Source organism: Dendrobates tinctorius, unplaced genomic scaffold (genome assembly GCF_039654945.1).
Source record: "Dendrobates tinctorius isolate UK_male_01 unplaced genomic scaffold, ASM3965494v1 ptg000071l, whole genome shotgun sequence".
Classification (NCBI taxonomy): domain Eukaryota; kingdom Metazoa; phylum Chordata; class Amphibia; order Anura; family Dendrobatidae; genus Dendrobates; species Dendrobates tinctorius.
The window spans coordinates 18,282,512-18,306,291 of NW_027361739.1; the positions used below are offsets into that span (position 1 = coordinate 18,282,512).

The following is a 23,780-nucleotide window of genomic DNA, read 5'->3' on the forward strand; positions in this document are numbered from 1 at the left end:
AAAATACCTGTTGAGAGGTGCGGAAGTCTAATTGACAGTTACGGGAATCGTTTGATTGCAGTGATCGCCTCAAAAGGTTGTGCAACATAACACTAAGTTAAGGGTACCATCATTACCATTATGTGAGGGAGATCTCTCCTTCACTCTTGAAATGTGCCCCCACCCTTGCATTCCCCCAGGCCATATAAAGCAATGTGTTCCTTTAATAAACTCCAGGAAGAATCTCTTTGAAGCTTGGTCGCCACCAAATAGCACCAGGGTGTGAGCTCTCTGCAGCTACAGGCAAATTGGATTCTTTTGTCTGACTCAAGCACATGAAGACAGCGTGGCACTATAGGTCACAGCAAGGCTCTGAGGTATTGAATCTGGAAAATGACCTATAATAATAGAATTCAATATCTCTGAGACTAGCCAAGCACATAATCGGAATCGACATTTTTTCCCCCACACGCCCATGCCCGGCAGCCAAATGTAACACTTTGCGTTATTGAGTTATAAAGCATAGCTACCAGGAACTACATACAGCGGAACCTAGTATGTAATTTGCCTTTTGACAGTGCACAATACAGCCAGATCCTTTTACTAGCACAGCGTGAAAATACTGCAATTTTAAAGGGGTCCCAAAAATCACTTTTAAGTGCGCAGAGAAATATTTATTTTTTATTTGGTACGGTAGAGTAGATTTTTTTAGAATGTCTTACACAATTTCTTGACACCATTTTGCTGAACCCCGCCAAAAATACATACAGGCTACATATTTTACAGTGCGGTATATCTGTGACACTTCTCATCCATCCATCTGCTAAAAATTTTGGTCATTTATCTCTAAATTCAATTTTTTTTTGCTGTCTGTCACCAAGTTTGGCCAGTTTAGGCAGATTTTACATTTTTGTCCTATGTGTCACTGTACTTATATACAGCACTATTTAGCAAAAAAAAAAATACAGGCCACACATTTGTCGGTGTGGTATCTCCGTGTCAGCTCATATCAGTGCGTGCTCCAAGTTTGGCCAGTTTAGGCCGGTTTTCCATTTTTGTCCTGTGTGTGACTGTACTTATATACAGCACTATTTAGCCAAACAAAACAAAAAATAAAAGCCACACATTTGTCGATGTGTTATATCCCTAACAGGCTTCATTTATCTGTGCCAAAAATTTGGCAATTTTAGGCTTACATACTGTAGTTTTTTTGCAGTCTGATAAGCCAAAAACATTTTTACCTACACTCCAGATAGGTAAAAGTGTGGTTTTCACGCACACGTATCACATACAAGTTGGCTCCCAAATCAGCCATTTGTAGTGAACGTGTATAATATTCTAGTCCATTTACAATGGGCAAGGTGCGTGGCAAGGGACGGGGAAGTGGATGTGATGGTGCATGCCAAGGCCGTGGCCAAGCTGAAATTAGGCCACCAAAAACACCCACATCTTCTCGCTGGACCTTAGCGCTGATGTCCTAGGGGACTGCGGCAAGAAAACACTATTGAAGCCCAAGCAGTGTGAAAAGGTTGTTGGTTGGATAGCGGATAATATTTCCAGTTACTTATCCACCACCACCAGCACCCTTTGTTCCACACGGTCAAGTCACAGTAGCCGTGAATCCGGACCGCATATTCCTTACTCTGATCCTCCTTCCTCCCACCATGCTCTGAGACCTGAGACAACTGATCCCACACTCGGACACTCCAAAGAGCTGTTCAGTTTTCCATTGGAGATTCGTGCCTCTCGCTCGGTCCACTTGAAGTGGGGCAAGATGATATTTCATGTAGCGATGCACAAATATTTGAGCAGCCACGATCACAAGAGGTGGATGATGACACACTTGCCGGAAATTCAGGAGGAGGACCAAGGTGCTGAAGTGGAAGATGAGGTGGTGGATGATGTAGTAACAGACCCAACCTGGCAGGAGGACATGCAGAGCGAGGACAGCAGCACACTGGAGGAGGTAGGCGTTGCACTACAGGCAGGAAGAAGAAGTGTGGTGGCTGCAGACAGAAGGCGTGCAACTGTTCCCCGTAACACCAACATGGTGGAATTTGCCAGTCCAACTGTTAGGTCTTCCCGAGTCCGGTTATTTTTTAAAGACTCTGCCGATAACCCCAAACAGGCCATTTGCAACACCTGTCATGCCAGCATCAGCAGGGGTAGCAAAAGCTTCTTCCACTGTTGTGCGTGCAAGCCAATCCCCTGTCCACGGTGCATGTGAAGATGCCTCCCTCCTGCCCTGCACCTGCCGTTGCCCACAGTCAAACAGCACCATCATCAAGCACATCCACATCCTTGTCCCAGTGCAGCCTTCAGTTGTACATACCCCAGTCATTGTTACGTAAGAGTAAATACGCAGCCAACGCCCCACAGGCCACAGTACTCAATTTTCATATTTCTCTTCTGCTTGCACTCGAAATGTTGCCTTTTAGGCTCATGGAGATGGAAGCTTTCCGCAACCTGATGGCAGCGGCCGTCCCAAGGTACTCGGTCCCCAGCCGCCACTATGTCTCCCGCTGTGCCTTCCCAGCATTACACAAGTATGTGTCCCACAACATTACCCATGCCCTCAACAATGCAGTTACTGGGAAAGTACACCTAACCACGGAAATGTGGACAAGTGCTTGTGGCCAGGGACAGTACATCTCGCTGACGGCACACTGGGTTAACATAATGGAAGCTGGGACCCAGTCAGACCTTGGGATGGAACAAGTCCTCCTGATGACAAGGATTGTGGGCCCTACGTAAAAGAGGGTTGCCCCCACTGTGTACAGTTCCTGCACCTCCTCCACCTCTTCAGCCTCCATCTCCGAAATGAGCACATCAATCACAAGCTGGAAGCACTGCAGCACTGCCAAAGCCAAGGGGCAACAGGCTGTGCTTAAGCTAATTTGCTTAGGTGACAAACTGCACAATGCTGAAGGGTTGTTGACAGCTCTGAAAGAGCAGACAGATGTGTGGCTAACACCGTTGAATCTCCAGTCAGGCATGGTTGTGTGTGACAAAGGCAGGAACCTGGTGGCGGCACTGAGGCGAGGCCAACTGACACACATACCATGCCTGGCCCATTTGCTTAAACTCGTTCAACATTTTCTAAAAAGCTACCCGGAGCTGCTGGTCAAAGTACGCCACCTGTGTGACCATTTTAGAAAGTCAACTACAGCTTAAGCTGCCCTTGCCATGCTTCAGCAGCAATTGCAGATTCCGGCTCACCGACTGGTGTGTGATGTCCCCACGCATTGGAACTCTACACGGCACATGTTGGAAAGGATTGTAAGCAGAAGAGGGCAGTTGTTGAATGCCAGCATCAACAAGATCATTGTTTTTCAGGTTTGACTCCATACATAAGACCTCAGGAGTGGACATGGATGACATATGTAAAATCCTCCAAAACTTTGAGGAGTCCACCAAGATGGTGAGCGGCGATGAAGCCATAATTAGCGTAACCATCCCGCTCATCTGCATTCTGAAAAGCTCTCTTCTCACAATGAAAGAGGATGCATTGCAGGAGGAGCACGAGGACATGGATCAGGGAACCATAAAGGGTGATTACACACAGCCTAGCCTCATGTCATCCCAACGTGGACTGGTTGACAATGAGGAAGAGGAGGAGGAAGAACAGGAGCTACATTCATGAGCTATAGACGGTACTGCAAGCACAACTGTCATACTGTCTGATCAGTGTGGATGGCCTGAGGACAGGGAGGAAGAGGAGGAGGAGGACTTGGTCAGTTGTCCTGTTGGGTGAGGACATGGAAGGCTTGCCTGTTACCAGTCTGGCACACATGGCTGACTTTATGTTGTGCTTCCTTTCCCATGACCGTCATATTGTAAAAATATTGGGTAACAGTCATTACTGGGCAGTAACACTTTTAGACCCATGCTACAATGAGAACGTTCAATCTCTTGTTGCAGAGACAGACAGGTGTACTAAAGTGATGCAGTACCACAGGGCCATTGTTGCTGAATTATTAAAAAAATCCCCATCACAAAACGCTGGCGGCAGAGATAACAGTTCTTTGGCCAACAAAGGAGGACAGGCAAGAGAGATACAACTCCAATCCAGCAGAGGCAGGGGAACACTGGCAAAGTCCTGGGACAGTTTTCTCAGACTCTCCCATTGCCCTGGCACTGAGGCGTGGCATAATCTCACAAGAAATGCAATGTTTTCTAAGATTCTGAGGGACTACCTTGCTGACCGTACCAACGTCCTCCATGATTCCTCAGTGCAATTTAATTATTGGCTATCTAAGCTGGACACGTGGCATGAACTGGCTCTCTAGGCCTTGGAGGTCCTGGACTGCCCTGCCGCTAGCGTTTTTTCAGAGAGGGTTTTTAGTGCCACTGGTGAAATTATCACAGATAAGCGCATTCGCTTTTCAATGGATGGATTGGGCCAAACTTCTCGACACCACCAAATGATGACAGCAAAACAAATTCCAATGTAGCGTCTTTTTGGGAGGTGTATTCCCAAGCACCTCTTTACAACCAAACATGGGTATATGCTTCCTGATTTTGGCTATTTAGTGTCCTCCTCCTCATCCTCACCATCCACCACCACTTGAACACCAGGGTGAACGTATTCCATCATGCTCCATCCACTCTATTTTTTGGCAAGGGTGTTATGATGCCCGTCACCAAACTTCAAAAAATATGTACCCCCCAAGGGGAAATGTTTGCCAGCCCATACACTTAGTGTACGGGCATTCCAAGTGTATGAGACCGGCTCCTTTACATTAGGCCTATTTTTTAATCAGGCCTTCCTCCACGTGTCATCATCCACCACCACTAGATCACCAGTGTTAACGTGTTCCGTGCTGCCACAGCCAGTTTCGAATTCCGAACAAGGGTGGGTGGTTTTGTTGGGCGTAAAATACTTGTTATGGAAAAGGTGGAGGTGTACCCCACAGGGGAAATTGTTTGTCAGCCCAATATACTTAGTGTATGGGCATTACAAGTCTAGGAGACCCACACTAGATAAGCTCCTTGTGGGTCTAGTTTCCAAAATGGGGTCACTCGTTCCCTCAGAGCTCTGTCATTCGCCCAAATAGTGGTTTACCCCCACATATGGGGTATCAGTGTACTCAGGAAAACTTGCACAATAACTATTGGGGTCCTGTTACCCTTGGGAAAATAAAAATTGGGGGTGAAAAGATCATTTTTATGGAAAAAATAAGCGATTTTTTAATTTTACAATTCTACGCTATAACCTTTTGTGAAGCACTTGGGGGTTCAAAGTGCTCAACACACATTTAGATAAGTTCCATGGGGGGTCTAGTTTCCAAAATTGAGTCACTTATGGGGGGTTTCCACTGTGTAGGAACATCAGGGGCTCTCCAAACGCGACATGGCATCCGCTCTCGATTCCAGCCAATTTGACTTCTGAGCACTGCCGTGCGCCCAAAGATTGGTCTTCCTCCACACATGGAGTATCAGTGCACTCAGGAGAAATTGCACAACAAAGTTAGTTTTTCATTTTCCCCTGATACCCTTGACAAAATAAAAAAAAATTGTGTCCAAACAAAGATTTTGGGGAAAAAAAGTTTAATGTTCATTTTTTTCTTCCACACTGATTCAATGCTTGTGAAGTACCTAAAGGGTTAATAAACTTTTTGAATGTGGTTTTGAAAACCTTGAGGGGTGCAGTTTTTAGAATGGTGTCACTTTTGGGTATTTTGTTATATTGACCCCCCCAAACTTCAAATGTGAGGTGGTCCCTAAAAAAATGGTTTTGGAAATTTTGTTGGAAAAATGAGAAATTGCTGGTCAACTTTTAACCCTTATAACTTCCTAACAAAAAAAAATTTTGGTTCCAAAATTGTGCTGATGTAGACATGTGGGAAATGTTACTAATTAACTATTTTTGTGACATATCTCTCCGATTTAAGGGCATAAAAATTAAATTTTGAAAATTGCTAAATTTTAATATTTTTTGCCATATTTCGTTTTTTTTCATAAATAAACGCAAGTCATATCGAAGAAATTTTACAACTAACATGAAGTACAATATGTCATGAAAAAAGTATTTTTACACGTTTGTTATACTGCGTTTTTTCTGTGTTTCAGTCTTTTGGGTGGTGTGAACACTGTCCTACCGACTTGTTCATTTTTTGTGTGTGGCTCACGTGTGTTTTTAATCTATTAGTTTCTTGCTTTTGCAAGTTTTGGGAGATCCCCGCCTCTCTCTTGTGAGCCATGCACATAAAAAGCCATCTATCACAGCATATCCACATCAAGCATTGCCTTTCTGAATCCTGCTCATGTAGGAACTATTCACATGATCAGGTTTTAAATACATCGGTTAGGGACTGCTCTAAGATGGGTATACCTTGACGTTGGTAGAGTGGTTTAATATACATTTTTTGCAAAAAACGTATCAACTAAATACCCTGTTTTTGTTATCATTTTTTTACTGGCACTTGCTATTTACTGTTACATATTTTTTACAACAGAGTATTTTTACACGTTTGTTACACTGCGTTTTTTCTGTGTTTCAGTCTTTTGGGTGGTGTGAACACTGTCTTACCGACTTGTTCATTTTTTGTGCATGGCTCATGTGTGTTTTTAAACTAACAAGAAGTACTATATGTCATGAAAAAACAATGTCAGAATCAGTGGGATCAGTTGAAGCGTTCCAGAGTTAATGCCTCATAAAGTGACAGTGGTCAGAATAGTAAAAATTGGCCTGTTCATGAAGGTGAAAATAGACTTCATTTCTTGAGTACTTTCAAAGACTTTACATGGCAACATGATTTCTTTTGGCTTCCATTGATGTTAAAAGTCTCTACACCAGGATTCTCTATGATTAATGCAGTCCAAGACATCCTGTTTAACACAAATGCAAAAGAATAATTGATGGAATTTATTAATGAAGCATTAGATTTCAAATTTACGGATAATGATTTTATATTCAATGATATCATCAGGAGATCAGCACCGCGATAGGTCCCCATCACATGTATTTACGACAATCTTTTATGGCTATTTTTGAAAAGAATTGTATTTCAATCTAATGTAATGCGTTCATCAAATTTATTATTTTGTTCATGTTCTGGTACTGACTAACAGTTTGTTAATGATTTAAATTACTTAAAACAATTTATATGGAATTTACTAGAAGGGTTAATGATATCATCATAGAATTTTTAGAGATTTCAGTGTTTATAACTAACAATGAAATCATCACTAAAAACTACAGAAAACTCTTTCTTGCATTAAGAAAGTGCCCATCCTCCACATGTAAAAATCCAATCCATACAGTGAATTCTTGTGAATACGATGTACAAATAATAATATGGAGAACTTCACAGAACAGGACACGGAATTAAAGGAAAGATTAACCAAAAGAGGGGACTCAAAAAATGAAGTCACAGATGCTCTGAAGATGCGAAGCTCCAGTGGCCTTCCATATTCTAAAGATGAAGAAAGAAGAAGAGAAAATTGCTTTTGGTTTTCTTTTCAACACAGTCCTTTACATGCAGCTATAAAATCAGCCATTTATAAAAAAGAAAAAAAAAATTGGCATATAATTGATAATTATTCAGATTTTAAAGTACTGGCCTAAAACTATTTAGCCCCCAGACATGGATTACGGTGTGGGGCAGAACGACGAACAGGTATGGTGTATTGGTTTTTTTTTAGTTTTACTGTATTTTTCGGACTATAAGAGGCACCGGACCATAAGATGTACCCCAAATTTTCAGAAGGAAAATAGGAAAAAAAATAATAATGTGTCAAATAGGGGTCCGTTTTACAGTCCGAATTCAGCTTACCAGGGAAGGGATCCGGCACAGGTGGAGAAGTGGTCACAGGGGTCGTTCGGTGTTCCAGGCTGGTGCGGTGGCCTGTAGGAAATACCATCCCAAGCTGGTGCGGTGGTGGCTCTGCTGGGGCAGGGGTGCTGGGGAAGGGGGGCTGTGCTGGGGCACCGTGCTGTGCTGGGGGCACCGTGCTTGTGCTGGGGGCACCGTGCTTGTGCTGGGGGCACTGTGCTTGTGCTGAGGCAATGTGCTGTGGCGCTGTACTGTACTGGGGGCACTGTGCTGTGGGGCTGTGCTGGGGGCACTGTGCTTGTGCTGGGGGCACCGTGCTTGTGCTGGGGGCATCGTGCTTGTGCTGGGGGCACCGTGCTGTGCTGGGGGCACCGTGCTGTGGGGCTGTGCTGGGGGCACCGTGCTTGTGCTGGGGGAATCGTGCTGTGCTGGGGGCACTCTGCTGTGGGGCTATGCTGGGGGCACTGTGCTTGTGTTGGGGCGCTGTGTCACTGTGCAGGGGCGCTCAGGTGCAGGGGTGGAGGCTCCGCCAGCATTTCCTCAAAGATGGCCGGGAAGATGGCCATCGGTCTGGGTACTGCGCAAGCTCAGGTTCAGATCTCGTCCCATTGCATGCGCAGTACCTGGACCGGCGGCCATCTTCCCGGCGTCCATGTTCCTGGAGGCCACCGCAACATGGCAGCAATGGATGTGCGGGGGCCTCCGGGCTTTGAGGTAATGCCGGCGCCGGCGGAGCCCCCCATGGAGAACAGAGAGCCGCTGCCCCTGCACCGGAGCACAGCCCGTCGCCGCCACCACCACACTACAGAGCCCCACCGCACCCGTTGCACCCACACCAATGTGAGTATATTGCGACCATAAGACGCACCCCCCACTTTCCCCCAAAATTTTTGGGGAAAAAAGTACGCCTTATGGTCCGAAAAATACGGTATTTTATTACAGGAGATCCAGGGCTTCGCTGGGATTAAGCGTAATAATTAAAATGGAAAATTGTGTTTTGTTTTATTTCAAATAAAGTACTTTATTCTTGCTGTGTGTTTATTTAACATGTAACTATAGGATTAGTAATGGATAGGTGTCTTATAGACGCTTCTCCATTACTAAGCCATGGGTTTGATGTCACCTAGCAATACAAAGGGTACATCAACCCCACAAATATCAACCCCAGTTGTGTGACGTCCGTCTGCGGGTCTGGGCTGCAGCCAGGCAACACCCCGAGAAACACTGATACCCTTTACCCCTATACAGGGATCTGGATTTATAGCAGAGCCCAGGAGGCGCTGTCTGAATAGGAGCAGTGACCAGAGCAGGACGGTCGCCAGAAAGGTGTTCCAATACAGGACACATACGTGGAGATATGCGAGTCTAAACCAGTCGGGCAGCAATGGTACAAAACGGTAGACAGAAGCAGAGTCAGATTCAGGCCGAGAGTCATAAACCAGGAGAGTAGCAGAGGTACAGAATTGTTAGGCAGAAGCAGAGTCAGATTCAGGCCGAGAGTCATAAACCAGGAGAGTAGCAGAGGTACAGAATCGTTAGGCAGAAGCAGAGTCAGATTCAGGCCGAGAGTCATAAACCAGGAGAGTAGCAGAGGTACAGAATCGTTAGGCAGAAGCAGAGTCAGATTCAGGCCGAAAGTCATAAACCAGGAGAGTCGCAGAGGTACAGAATTGTTAGGCAGAAGGAGAGTCAGAAGTCCAGGCCAAAGTCAGTCAGTCAGAAAGCAATTCACACAGTAACACACAGGGGAACCAAGAATATATCCGGCGGCTTGCAAGACCAGTCCCAAGGTATTTCAGGGATCAGGTCACCCCTCATAGGTTCCTGGACTGATGATGTCATCAGTACCGCCCCCAGGACCAGGCCAGATGGAGATGCAGCAACCTCTTGATGACTGACAGAGGGGTGGAGCCTGCGTCCACCAGATGCCTGCGCAGGTGCCCTTACTCTGTCAGCACCATAACTCCCGGGCGAGCCATGGCGCCTCCTAGTGACCGCGACAGGAGCAGCAGACCCAGAATTTAACGGCGACGTGACAGACCGGCGCCTCCTAGAGGCTAAAGCCGGGACAGTAGGCTCTGAGCCTGATGTGACAGAACCACGGCCCTGTCCAGTGGCCGAGGCAGGAACAGCCGTCCCTGAGTCTGACGATAAAGTGGCGGTCCGGCGCCTCCTAGAGGCCGCGACCGGAGCAGCAGGCCCTAAGTCTGGCGGAAACGTGACAAGTTGCCACGGCTACAGGGCAAGCTGGAAGAGCCGGGCAAAGCGCCAGAATTGGTGCATCTAATAGATGAGCCTTTTCTTGGAAACTGCGGGCTGCTGTTTTTAGGTTGGGGGGCCTATAGTATATCCATGGCCCCTTACCAGCCTGAGAATAGCAGCCCCACCGCCATGAGCTTTAGGAAGCCTGATTGTCAAAAATGGGAGGGACCCCATGCCGTTTTTAAAATTATTTATTTGAATAATTTTGAAAAAACAGCGCAGGGACCCCTATATTCTGAGTTTTGCCTGGTTGGATAAAAAAAAATAGGGGGAGACCCACGTCGGATTTGTCATTCATTCATTTAGTTATCGCAGACGGCGGTTCAGGAATAACCCTATCATCTGCTCCTAATGTCACTGTTACTTGTGGCACCAGGTGTCAGATGATGGGAGTAAGAGTCCCAAAAGACCCCACATGCTGTCATCTTTCTGACTTTAATATACAGTGCCTTGCGAAGGTATTCGGCCCCCTGAAACTTTTCAACCTTTTCTCCATCAAACCTCACTGAGCTCGAGCTGTTTGCCAAGGAAGAATGGGCAAGAATTTCAGTCTCTCGATGTACAAAACTGCTAGAGACTTGCAGCTGTAATGCAGCAAAAGGTGGCGCAGCAAAGTATTATGTTAAAGGGGCCGAATAATATTGCACGCCCCACTTTTCAGTTTTTGAATATCCACAAAAATTTAAAATAACCAATAAATTTCGTTCAACTTCACAATTGTGTCCCACTTGTTGTTGATTCTTCACCAAAAATTTACATTTGTTATCTTTATGTTTGAAGCATGATATGTGGGAAAAGGTTGAAAAGTTCCAGGGGGCCGAATACTTTCGCAAGGCACTGCAACTCTCATCATTCTCCTCTGCTCGCTCTGATTGCCAGCAGAGCAGGGGAGAATGATGAGAGCAGTCTCCAGCATCTGCCGCCGGGGAACAGCGCTTGCTGTAGTACTTCTCCGACGTCGATGCGTATCACATGGATTACATCAAGGTGTGCGCGGTACGATTTGCGTCCCATGCTGCTGGTAAAAAACGGACATGTCAGCGTGTTTTGCCCACGGTCCGTGGAAACACACTGACATGTGCACAGACCCATTCATTTGAAAACTGTCACCACACGTACCGGACACACTGACGTATGAAATAGGCCTTATAGAGTGTTCAGCACTGCCCTTATGGTCGTATATCCTGGGAGATCCATTATATACATGACACAGCTGCTCTCCTAATGCAGCCAAGTGATTCCTAGCATCGGCCAGCTTCTTTTCACTTTTTCCCTCGCATTAATAATATAGTAACATTGCATCCATAGAGAGATAAAGTCATGAAGCTACACATCCTATGGCTCCTGCAGGGTATAATATAGGGTACTAATATAGGATTAGTGAATCTGCCCCCAGTGTTTAATGAGTGGTCCTGTGAAGCCCCCACAGTAACCCAAGCATTACAGCTGATCTATGTCTGATTCATAGAACTATTTTTCTTTCTTTTTTTTAAGGAATTTAAAACCAGACAACATTCTTCTGGACGGTGATGGACACGCTAAGGCCGGTTTCACACTAGCGCATTTTCAACGCGCGCACGGCCGGGGGTAGCTCCGCCCCCGATCCGGCTCTCTGCCCGGCGTGCCCGCCCCTTCCTTGTAGCGCCGCCTCCTAGCGGACAGCGGCGCCTGCGATCGGCGCACCCTATCTTTAGCATAGGGTGCGCCGATCGTGCGCAGGCCGTGCGCTAGTTGCGCTTTGACCTGCGCTGCGCACTTTTGACGGTGCGCCGTGCGCGCCAAAATCCGAAAAGTTTGATTTTGGCGCGCACGGCGCACCGTCAAAAGTGCGCAGCGCAGGTCAAAGCGCAACTAGCGCACGGCCTGCGCACGATCGGCGCACCCTATGCTAAAGATAGGGTGCGCCGATCGCAGGCGCCGCTGTCCGCTAGGAGGCGGCGCTACAAGGAAGGGGCGGGCACGCCGGGCAGAGAGCCGGATCGGGGGCGGAGCTACCCCCGGCCGTGCGCGCGTTGAAAATGCGCTAGTGTGAAACCGGCCTAAGATTGCTGATTTCGGCCTTGCTGCAATGAATGTATTTGGCTATCAGAAGATCAAAGGCTTTTGTGGCACTCCTGGCTATATGGCTCCTGAGGTGACTACTAATATCTCATATTGTATTATCCACCTGCAATTCTCACTTAATGTGGAACTTGTGGAATTACAGATCTATCACCACAGTGGCCCACATTTACTAACGCTATCTAATTGATGGACTGTGTAAGGGCCCCTATATATATTAGACTAAATTCAGGTGAACCGGCCAATATCAGAGGGATCAGCCAACAGTCTACTGGGGCCTCTCGACTCTACTTCCGGGAGGAGAAGGATCTTGAACATTGGATTTCCAATGATCAATCCTTTATTCTTCGGAGTTTGGCAGAGTTTCTCTAAGGCCGGGGTCACAATAACGTTGAATATGGACGAGTGCTATGCGAGAAAACATCGCATAGCACTGGGACCACTGTTAATCTATGGGGCAGCTCCCATCACTGTTTTTTTTCTCGGGCGTATTCAGCGTCCGAGACAAATCACAGCATGCTGCGATTGTATGCGTATATCAGCTGAGTCTCTTCAATGCAAGTCTATGGGTGCGAGAAAAAAATCGGACACCACAATGACCATCAGTGTAGCCAGGACCATCAGTGTAGCCTGCGAGAAATACGCACACATTTTCCTCATTTCAGCCCATTTAATTCAGTGGGGAAATCAGTGAGAAAGGTAGCCATACGGATGTCACACGGATACTTAGATGCGAAGAAATCGCATCATCGCATTGCAAACGGATTACACACGGATCACCATACGGAGAACATTGGTGCGATTCTCAGCCGACAGAATCGGTCTGATTTTTCATACGGCAAGTGTGACTCTGGCCTAATAGACAACATAGGAGTCTTGGTCGAACCGTGAGTTCCTGTTAATGGGAGAGGTAGCTATCAACCAAATGATCTTTTGGCTGACATCTAATATGAATGGGGGCTTAGGTGTGGAAAAACACTACCAGTAAACATAGACCACGGTTGTTTTCTCTCTCCTAGGATGCACAATGTACTAACTTACTCTTCTAATCTTAGTTTCCACAGATAATTCATGGATGGTCCTTTAATTACACGGTCGACCTGTTTGCTTTTGGAGTCATAATCTTCCAAATGGCCACAGGACGTCACCCGTGTTACAATGGTCATTGTTTTCGAAGGATTGCCCGTAAAGTGGCACATGATAAATCTTACTATCAGTACATCATAGATTCTCAGATCGAGGTTGTCATAGCGAGAGTGAGTAAATAGACACTTATACCTGGAGACATAGGAAGGATAGACCAGTCATGAGTTTTGATAATACACCGTAAATTTCATCACCACTAGGTTGGGTATTTCAGCTTTATCCAATAGAAGGAATTGGGACAATGCTGTAGCCCCAGGACAGCCTCTCCTATATGTACAGTGTTCTTATCTACCAATATATACAATAAAGAGGCTGCGGCGCTCACCAAAACCTCTTCACACAGCTAATCATAAGGATTATTGGGTATCGGCCCCTGACTGATCGAGTTCTGATGGCCTATCCTGTACTAGTCTATCCTGTACTATCCTATCCTGTACTACCCTATCCTGTACTGTCCTATTCTGTACTGTCCTATCCTGTACTCCCCTATCCTGTACTGTCCTATTCTGTACTGTCCTATCCTGTACTGTCCTATACTATCCTATACTGTCCTATCCTGTACTGTCCTATCTTGTCCTATCCTGTACTGTCCTATCCTGTAATATCCTATACTATCCTATCCTGTAATATCCTATACTATCCTATACTGTCCTATCCTGTACTATCCTATCCTGTCCTATTCTGTACTGTCCTATCCTGTACTGTCCTATCCTATCCAGTCCTGTATTATCCTATCCAGTGCTATCGTATTTGTTTCTAGCAAAGGTTGTGTTAATAAATTCATTTTTCTATAAGAAAATAATTCTGTAACTGCTGGTTTTTCTTAGATTATTTATATTATTACTTTTGATATAATAATGGTTCTTATATATTTGCAGCTCTTGTGTAAATCACCAAAGAAGAGGCAGGCTCTTTGCAGAAATCTATAAGGACATCCATTCTTCTCGCCCATAAACTGGGAGGAATTAGAGGCGGGAAGGTCCCGTCCACCATTTACAATGAGACCTGTAAGTGCACAGCGTTATTTTATTATAATGTCACCTCCTCGTCTGTGTAATGTGATAATATGTGTAAGAAATACTCAAATAATGAGTAACAATCCTACATAGTGTAGGCCAGAATGTTTTTATCCTCCCCTGCTGGTAAATGGGTGGAATTACAGTATGGGACAGAATAGACAGGTTTTTTACTTATTTCTCAATCAAATGTGTAATTATTGTCCCCAAGCCTTCAGAAGGCCACTTAGTGAATAACTTGGATCCATTAGGCTGCGTTCACACTGTGCTTTTTTTTTTTGCAAAAGAGCCATAATCTCTCGCCATTTTGGGGGGAAAACCACAACAAAAGTATGCATTTTGGTTGATACTGCAGCAAAAGCATCCAGTGTGTTTGCAATGTGTGAACGCAGCTTTATGGTGCAGTTGTAGCAGATGTGGATATCGCAGATTGCCAGGCAGCACAAGTAGTTGACTTGTTCTCAAGCTGCAGGTAACAATGCATCATGTAGATTAGCGGTAATCTGCACATGGTTACCACGGCTCATCCACAATCTGTAAAGGTGCCCTCTGGAGGGGACAGATATAATAAAATACATAATGAATTAACCAGACTGATTTGTCTATTATAGATCCCATGTTTGGAAACCAGCGAACAATTTGAATTGCACCAAGTGATGTCTGGCACTGAAGCTCAGAAACCACCTATAACCCCGGAGGGCCAGCGGCTGTTCTGTGGCTTCTCCTACATGAGCAAGAGGTGGAAGAGCATTACAAGCCGCAGCAATAACAACAATGGAAATACAACGTAGTCCCCTCCCCCAATACCTGACTACTGGGTCAGGGAGGCGTGGACCTGGGTGTGGTCTGAAGAAACAGATGTGGTCTGTTGGGATCCCACCCCCGAGTTCTTCCATCTACTCTCTTACATATCAGAGACCATAATCTCCTGCATTCTCTATTGCTGCCCCATACCTCATCTGGCTGGCATGCTGCTTGGAGATGTAGGACCATCATACTACAGGACGGCACAGTGGCGCAGTGATTAGCGCTGTTGGCGAGCAGCACGGTGGTCCTGGGTGTAAATCTGGGTCACCATCTGCACAGAGTTTGTATGTTCTCCCCGTGTCTGTGTGGGTTTTCTCCGGGTACTCCGGTTTCCTCCCACAACTCAAAACATACTGATAGGAGAAAAAAATAAAATGATTAATTATTGAACATCATCAGCCTGTATCTCGTGTATTTCTGTATTTATTATCAGTATGTGATATATAGAAAGGTAGTAACACTGCACATTGTCTTGACTTTCATAGACTATTACTTAAGCTTGACATTACATACCTGTAAGAATTAATTGATGTCCACAGTGGTATAAAACATGAATTTCTGAATAAGGAGGTTTTGAGCCTCTAGCCATATAGCATACATGATATATAAGACTCACAGATTTATCACTTTTTACCCTGGATGATAAAAAAGCCACTTATTTTTACCTACTCTCGAGCCCTGTGGGTTGACATGTACTCAGGCTCGTACTGGCCCATAGGTGAACAGGGGAAAACCCCGGTGGGCCCCTGTGCACATCTGGGCCACCAGCCCCATTGTATGCACAGTACTTGGCATAATTCACTTGATTCACTCTGTAAAGAAAAAGTAGCTTCTCATCATTCATTAATCAAACTACCCATATTATTAATATATAGATATAGGTAGATTTATGAACGAGGGTAGTGTAATATTTGTATGCAAATGAAAAGTGGGCTCCTCAAAGTCAATGTTACTGGTGGGCCCTTGGCACCACAGTCCGTCACTGCATGTACTACATGAAACTTCTGTATGTGTAGAACATTAATATTTACCAGTTGAATGAAATTCAATATACTTTGATCAAACTTCTGAGTCCCATGGAGGAAAATTCTCTGTCTCGTGAGCTAGATTAGCACACTCATTTCCTCTACTCAATGGTGTAGTCATGGCTCACTCTCTTGTACAACAAATAAATTAATTAATTAATGTCTTATTTAGTATGCAAATTGCCTCTTCAGAGAGGAAGAGGACTTGAACTCTATAGCGCCACCTGTTGGTAGTAGTGATCCTACAAGTTACAATCAACCCTTTAACGAGTCTTGTAATATGTCTTATTTAGGAATTTCCTATGGGTTTTTTTTTTTGGAACAGGACAATAATTTATTTCTTAATCCAGATCAAGACATACGAATAATGGTTTGCAGTTTTATAAAACTTAAGAAAGAAGGATGAGACATTCCTTGTGGAGGAGAATAGACTTTTTTTTAGGTCTGTTACTTGTAACAGTAGTTGACAGAGACACAAATGGCATGACATTACACAAGGCGAAAATACATTTCTCAAAAAGTTGGAACATATGTCTCTCCTGGTCTCCTCAGAGGATAGACAATGGAATGATGTCTAATAAGGATGAACCTCAAAATATTATTCTGATTATGTAATATTACCAGAATCCTCTACTGAAGGCAATACAGAATAGAACAAGTTTTTCAATAATTGGAAAAAGTTTACAAATCATCCTTCACCATTGGACCATCCACCTCAAATGAAAATATTAAACTTTAGAATCATAGAATGGTAGAGTTGGAAGGGACCTCCTGGGTCAACTGGTCCAAACCCCTGCTCAAAGCAGGATTCACTAAATCATCCCATCTGTCCAGCCTCACTTTGAAGACTTCCATGGAAGGAGAACTCACCACCTCTCGGGGCAGCCTGTTCCACTCATTGATCATAGAGACCTGGGCACAAATAATGAAATTGGGGGTGGGGGTGGCATGGGGGGTGGGGTTAGAACAGTTAATAATGTAAGAAAGAATAGAGGTACAGAGAGATACATAAAGTACATGTATACTAATGCCAGAAACCTCACCAACAAATTGGAGAAATTAGAATTAATTTTGTTGGAACATAATTATGACATGGTGGGGATATCTGAGACATGGCTTTACGAGAGCCATGACTGGGCGGTTAACTTACAGGGCTATAGTCTGCTCAGAAATGACCGTACAAATAAGCGAGGGGGAGGCATGTGTTTATATGTAAAATAATCCTTAAAGCCCATCCTTCGTGATAATATATATGAATCTAATGAAAATGTAGAGTCCCTGTGGGTGGAGATAAGGGGAGGGGGAAAAATAATAAATTACTGATAGTGGTTTGTTATAAGTCTCCAAAAATAGTGGAAGCAACAGGGAATATCCTCATAAAGCAAATAGATAAAGCGGCGACTCAAGGAGAAGTCATTATTATGGGGGACTTCAACTATCCTGAAATACATTGGGGAACCGAAACCTGCAGTTCCAGCAAAGGTAATAGGTTTTTGACAACTTACCTTTCACAACTGGTTCACGACCCAACAAGAGGGGGGGGCACTGCTAGACCTAATATTAACCAACAGGCAAGACCGCATATCAAATATAAGGGTTGAGGGTCACTTGGGTAATAGAGATCACAAAATAATTAGTTTTCATGTATCCTTTAATAAGATGAGTAGTAGAGGGGTTACAAGGACACTAAACTTCAGGAAAGCAAATTTCCAACGGATGAGAGATGATCTTGGTGCAATTAACTGGGACAATATCCTGAGACATAAAAATACACAAAGAAAATGGGAGACATAGTAACATAGTAACATAGTTAGTAAGGCCGAAAAAAGACATTAGTCCATTCTGTTCAGCCTATAAAATTCTGTCAGAATAAATCCCCAGATCTACGTCCTTATAAAGAACCTAACAATAACTGTAAGATACAATATTGTTACGCTCCAGGAAGACATCCAGGCCTCTCTTGAACCCTTCAACTGAGTTCACCATCACCACCTCCTCAGGCAGGGAATTCCAGATTCTCACTGCCCTAATAGTAAAGAATCCTCTTCTATGTTGGTGGAAAAACCTTTTCTCCTCCAGACGCAGAGAATTCCCCCTTGTGACCGTCACCTTCCTTGGTATAAACAGATCCTCGGAGAGATATTTGTATTGTCCCCTTATATACTTATACATGGTTATTAGATCGCCCCTCAGTCGTCTTTTTTCTAGACTAAATAATCCTAATTTTGCTAATCTCTCTGGGTATTGTAGTTCCCCCATCCCCTTTATTAATTTTGTTGCCCTCCTTTGTACCCGCTCTAGTTCCATTATATCCTTCCTGAGCACCGGTGCCCAAAACTGTACACAGTACTCCATGTGCGGTCTAACCAGAGATTTGTACAGAGGCAGGATAATGCTCTCATCATGTGTATCCAGACCTCTTTTAATGCACCCCATGATCCTGTTTGCCTTGGCAGCCGCTGCCTGGCACTGGCTGATCCAGGTAAGTTTATCATTAACTAGGATCCCCAAGTCCTTCTCTGTGTCAGATTTACCCAGTGGTTTACCGTTCAGTGTGTAATGGTGATATTGATTCTTTCTTCCCATGTGTATAACCTTACATTTATCATTGTTACTGCCACCTTTCGGCCCAAGTTCCCAACTTATCCAGATCCATCTGTAGCAAAATACTATCTTCTCTTGTATTGACTGCTTTACATAGTTTTGTATCATCTGCAAATATCAATATTTTACTGTGTAAACCTTCTACCAGATCGTTAATAAATATGTTGAAGAAAATAGGTCCCAACTCCGACCCCTGCGGTACCCCACTGGTCACAGCTGTAGGGTCGGTGGGCCGGGCTGGGGGGGTGGTCCCTCTTTTTACCGCGCAGAAATGTAACAGAGACAAGATGGAGGCAGGTTCTGGGTGCAACAGGTCCATGTTTATTTTCACTCGCCGTCTGCCTGATGGCCTCAGAAGCACACCACACTTCCTTCACCTCACGGCCCTCCGTTTCCAGGGCCACTTCCCACACACTGCATGTTACACTGGGGACATGTATGCATACACCGTCCCCTCTTCACTCGTCGATGCTCCTGACAGGTCCGTTACTGTGGCCGCCTTAGGCCCGTAAACCAACAGCGCTTCTACTGTTCAGTCGTGTCAAATACGGTGTCTTACACCCAGTTCCTCGTCCCTTCTGCGGTTCTTCCTGTCAGGACCACCCCCCTGATGTTCTCTCTCCTCAGTCCCCCTGGTCTGGTTCTCCTCAGAGAGCACGAACTGTCGTAGTCCTCCTGTCACCTGAGCTCCCCCTGGGGACTAGAATCTTCTGGAACCATCCCTCAGTATTTATATCTCTCCCGGTCCACTGTCACTGTAACTCCGCCCCCCATGACCAACGGTTTCTAAAGCCCTAAGCTGATGTCAAGTCCTTTGCTCACACTCCTCCCTGCCATCTAATGGTCAACCCAAGGTACTGCACGTCCGCTACACTTTCCTAGCTGTTTCCCCACTGTAGTAACTGACACCTGTCTAAACTGTGCAAACCTATCTTTCTCTATTCTGACAGGTCCGTCCGTCGGGTCACCTTCCCTACGCTACCCCTTCCTTTGTCTATTGTCGTCCTTGACAATTCGTAATCCCTGCCTTCGTCGCGCTGAAGCTTCACCTACACTCTGTTGTCGGACCAGCTGTTGGGCCAAAACCACTTCCTGCGGGGGCCGAACCATACTGGGAGAACCATGCTCTGAGCAGCCTACTGCTACTCACCAGCACGCACTGTTATGAATGAGTCACCGAAGGAGGAAAAAACAAAAATACAAGCTAAGTCCAGAAAACCGGAGAGGTTGGTAGCTATCGGATTGCAGACCCCTGATCCTATTCACACAACTAACAGTAGCCGTGGGGGGTTCCTACGGTGCCCTAGACCCCTTGTTCACAGCCGGAGAACTAAATAAGCCTAAAGAAAGAAAGGGGAAATCTAAACTGCCCCAGAGCAGACCCCAAAGCAATAGACAGCCCCCAACATGTATTGTCGGTGAAAAGCAGATGAAAACACAAACACAGACAGAAAGACAGGTTGAGCAAACGATGGGGCCCAACTAACTAAATAGGAAAGGACAGAAAAGATGCTGGCTGCAATCCGCAAAAATTCTGCCCAAATAATGTCCAACACGTCTGATAGAAAAAAGGCCCTGAAGTCACTAGACTTCAAAATCACTATATCAGCACTCAGGTATATTCTGAAGACTGAGCAAAAGATCAACTTGACCAGAGACAAAAATGGAGCTCAGCCTGTACCAACAAGGGCAGGCAGAACACAAACACTAAGTAAACAGACACAATCTCATGGAAAAATAAGAGAGCAAAAACTTAGCTTTCAGAAGACAGGTACTGAACTGGTTTGCAAGAGCTCAGAGCAAAAAGGATCACCAGCAACTCTGCAGGGCATCAGCTGCCTTATATCCACTCAGTGATTCCAGGTGTCCAATCACGCTCCGCCTGTTCAGATGACAGGTTTTCCCCATCCCAATCAATTTCACTACCTCTCTTCACCAGCAGAGGGAGTTCATCTGACATCAATGGTGAAGGGGAAAATGAACTCACAACAGTACCTCCCCCTTGAGGAGGGGTCACCGAACCCTCATCCACGCCACCAGGGCGATCAGGATGGGCCCGATGAAAAGCACGAACCAATCTTTCGGCATGAATATCGGATGCATGGACCCAAGAATTATCCTCCTGGCCATAACCCTTCCATTTAACCAAATACTGGAGTCTCCGTCTAGCCAGGCGAGAATCCAGTATCTTCTCAACCTCATATTCCACATTACCTTCCACCAATACAGGGTCAGGAGGTGCCACCACAGGAACTACTGGCTCAACAAACCTCTTCAACAGAGACTTATGAAACACGTTATGGATCTTAAATGTAACAGGAAGAGCCAATCGAAAAGAGACAGGATTAAGTATCTCCAAAATCTTGTAAGGTCCGATAAATCCAGGTTTAAACTTTGGAGAAGCCACCTTCATAGAGATATTCTTTGATGACAACCAAACCATATCACCCACCTTAAACTGGGGACCAATGGTCCTATGATGGTTAGAAAACCGCTGGGCCTTTTCCTGGGAGAGAGACAACCTATCCACCACTTGGTCCCAGATCTGGTGCACTCTCTCCACCACAGTGTGGGAAGGCAGAAGACTCCACCTGCCCTGAAGAGAATCGAGGATGAAACCCAAAGTTACAAAAAAAGGTGACATCAAAGTGGCAGAACTAGCTCTATTATTTAAAGCAAATTCGGCCAAGGGCAAAAATGAAACCCAATCATCCTGATCAGCAGAAATAAAACATCTCAAATACGACTCCAAAGTCTGGTTTGTTCTCTCCGTCTGCCCATTGGTCTGAGGGTGAAACGCAGAGGAGAAGGACAACTGAATTCCCAGCTTGGAACAGAAAGTCCTCCAAAATCTAGAAATAAACTGAACTCCTCTGTCAGATACAATGTTCTCAGGAATCCCGTGCAAGCGAACCACCTGTTGCAAAAACAAGGGCACCAACTCTGAGGAAGATGGCAACTTAGGGAGTGGTACAAGATGGACCATCTTAGAGAATCTATCACAAATCACCCAAATAACAGTCATTCTCTGAGAGACAGGCATATCAGAGATAAAATCCATTGAAATATGGGTCCATGGCCTCCTGGGCACCGGCAAAGGCATCAACAACCCACTAGAGCGAGAACAAGGTTTAGACCGGGAGCAAGTCCCACAGGACTGCACAAAACTCCTGACATCACGAGACAAGGCGGGCCACCAAAAAGACCGACTCACCAAATCTCTAGTACCAAAAATACCTGGATGACCAGCCAATGCAGAGCAATGAACTTCAGACATCACTCTCTTCCTCCACTGGTCAGGAACATACAATTTTCCAATGGGACAGCGCTCAGGTTTGTCCTCCTGAAACTCTTCCAGAGCACGTCTCAAATCGGGCGAGATGGCAGAAAGAACTACCCCTTCACCTAAGATGGTAGCAGGCTTGGTCACAACAGGAGAATCAGCAAAGAAACTCATAGAGAGGGCGTCTGCCTTGACATTCTTAGTGCCCGGAAGAAAAGAGACCACAAAATCAAAACGTGTGAAAAACAAGGCCCACCTGGCCTGTCTAGGATTCAAGCGTTTGGCCGACTCCAGGTAAATCAAATTCTTGTGGTCAGTAAGGACCACGACTTGATGTTTAGCTCCCTCCAACCAATGTCTCCACTCCTCAAATGCCCATTTCATGGCTAACAGTTCCCGATTCTCCACATCATAGTTACGTTCAGATGGGGAGAACTTTCGGGAAAAGAAAGCACAGGGATTCATTTTAGATGTTACCGGATCTTTTTGGGACAAAACAGCTCCTGCACCAATCTCAGTAGCGTCCACCTCTACCTGAAACGGGAGTGAGACATCAGGTGAACCTTCGCTTCAGCTCCTGAAAGGAAGAAACAGCCTCCGGAGACTAATTCAGCACATCAGCACCTTTCTTAGTCAAATCAGTCAATGGTTCGGCAATACCAGAGAAATTAGCTATAAATTTACGATAAAAATTAGCAAAACCCAAAAACTTCTGGAGGGCCTTCAAAGAAGTGGGCTGAACCCAATCATAAATGGCCTGTACCTTGGCCGGGTCCATTTCAATAGTTGACGGAGACAAAATAAATCCCAAAAATGAAATCCTCTGCACCCCAAAAAGGCATTTCGATCCCTTGACATACAGGGAATTCTCCCTCAAAATCCGGAACACAGTCCGAACAAGTTCCACATGAGAGTCCCAATCATTGGAAAAGATCAAAATATCATCCAGATAGATGATCAAAAATTTATCCACAAAGTCTCGGAAAATATCATTCATGAAGCACTGGAAGACAGAAGGGGCATTAGTGAGCCCAAAAGGCATCACCAGGTACTCAAAATGTCCCTCCGGAGTATTAAATGCCGTCTTCCATTCATCCCCATGCTTAATGCGAATAAGATTATACGCCCCCCTGAGGTCAAGCTTGGTAAACCAGCAAGCACCCTTAACTCTAGAGAATAGATCAGAAATCAGGGGTAACAGATACTGATATTTAACAGTAATTTTGTTGAGGGAACGATAGTCAATACAAGGCCTTAATGAACCATCCTTCTTGGACACGAAAAAAAAACCCAGCACCTAAGGGTGAAGAGGATGGTCTAATATTACCCTTCTCCAACGATTCCTTAATATAGGATCGCATAGCCTCGTGCTCGGGTACAGATAAATTGAAAAGTCGACCCTTGGAAAACTTACACCCAGGGCTCAGCTCAATTGCACAGTCATAACTCCTATGAGGAGGCAAAGACGCAGACTCATTCTCACTAAATACATCATAAAAATCAGCCAAATAGTCAGGAACATCATGCGACTGGGGAGAGGTGGCGAAAACTGGAGTGTCACTAAGGGCACACCAACAACCCCAACTCACCACAGACACAGATTTCCAATCCAAAACTGGATTATGGATTTGCAACCAGGGAAACCCCAGAACAATGGTATCATGCAAATTATGCAACACCAAAAATCTGCAATTTTCTTGATGATCTGGGGCGACCCGCATTACCTCCTGGGTCCAAAACTGAGGTTCATTCTTCGCCAAAGTAGTAGCATCAATACCTCTCAAAGGGATAGGCGTCCGCAGAGGTGTCATAGGAAATC

General features: G+C 45.2%; 1 long non-coding RNA gene across 1 annotated transcript; it reads left to right on the forward strand.

The window, feature by feature from the left end:
- Positions 1-14,110: 14,110 nt before the first annotated feature.
- On the forward strand, positions 14,111-15,444 carry LOC141096124 (uncharacterized). Its single transcript, XR_012233593.1, has 2 exons — positions 14,111-14,233; positions 14,854-15,444. It is a non-coding gene; the product is annotated as an uncharacterized lncRNA (long non-coding RNA).
- Positions 15,445-23,780: the final 8,336 nt, after the last annotated feature.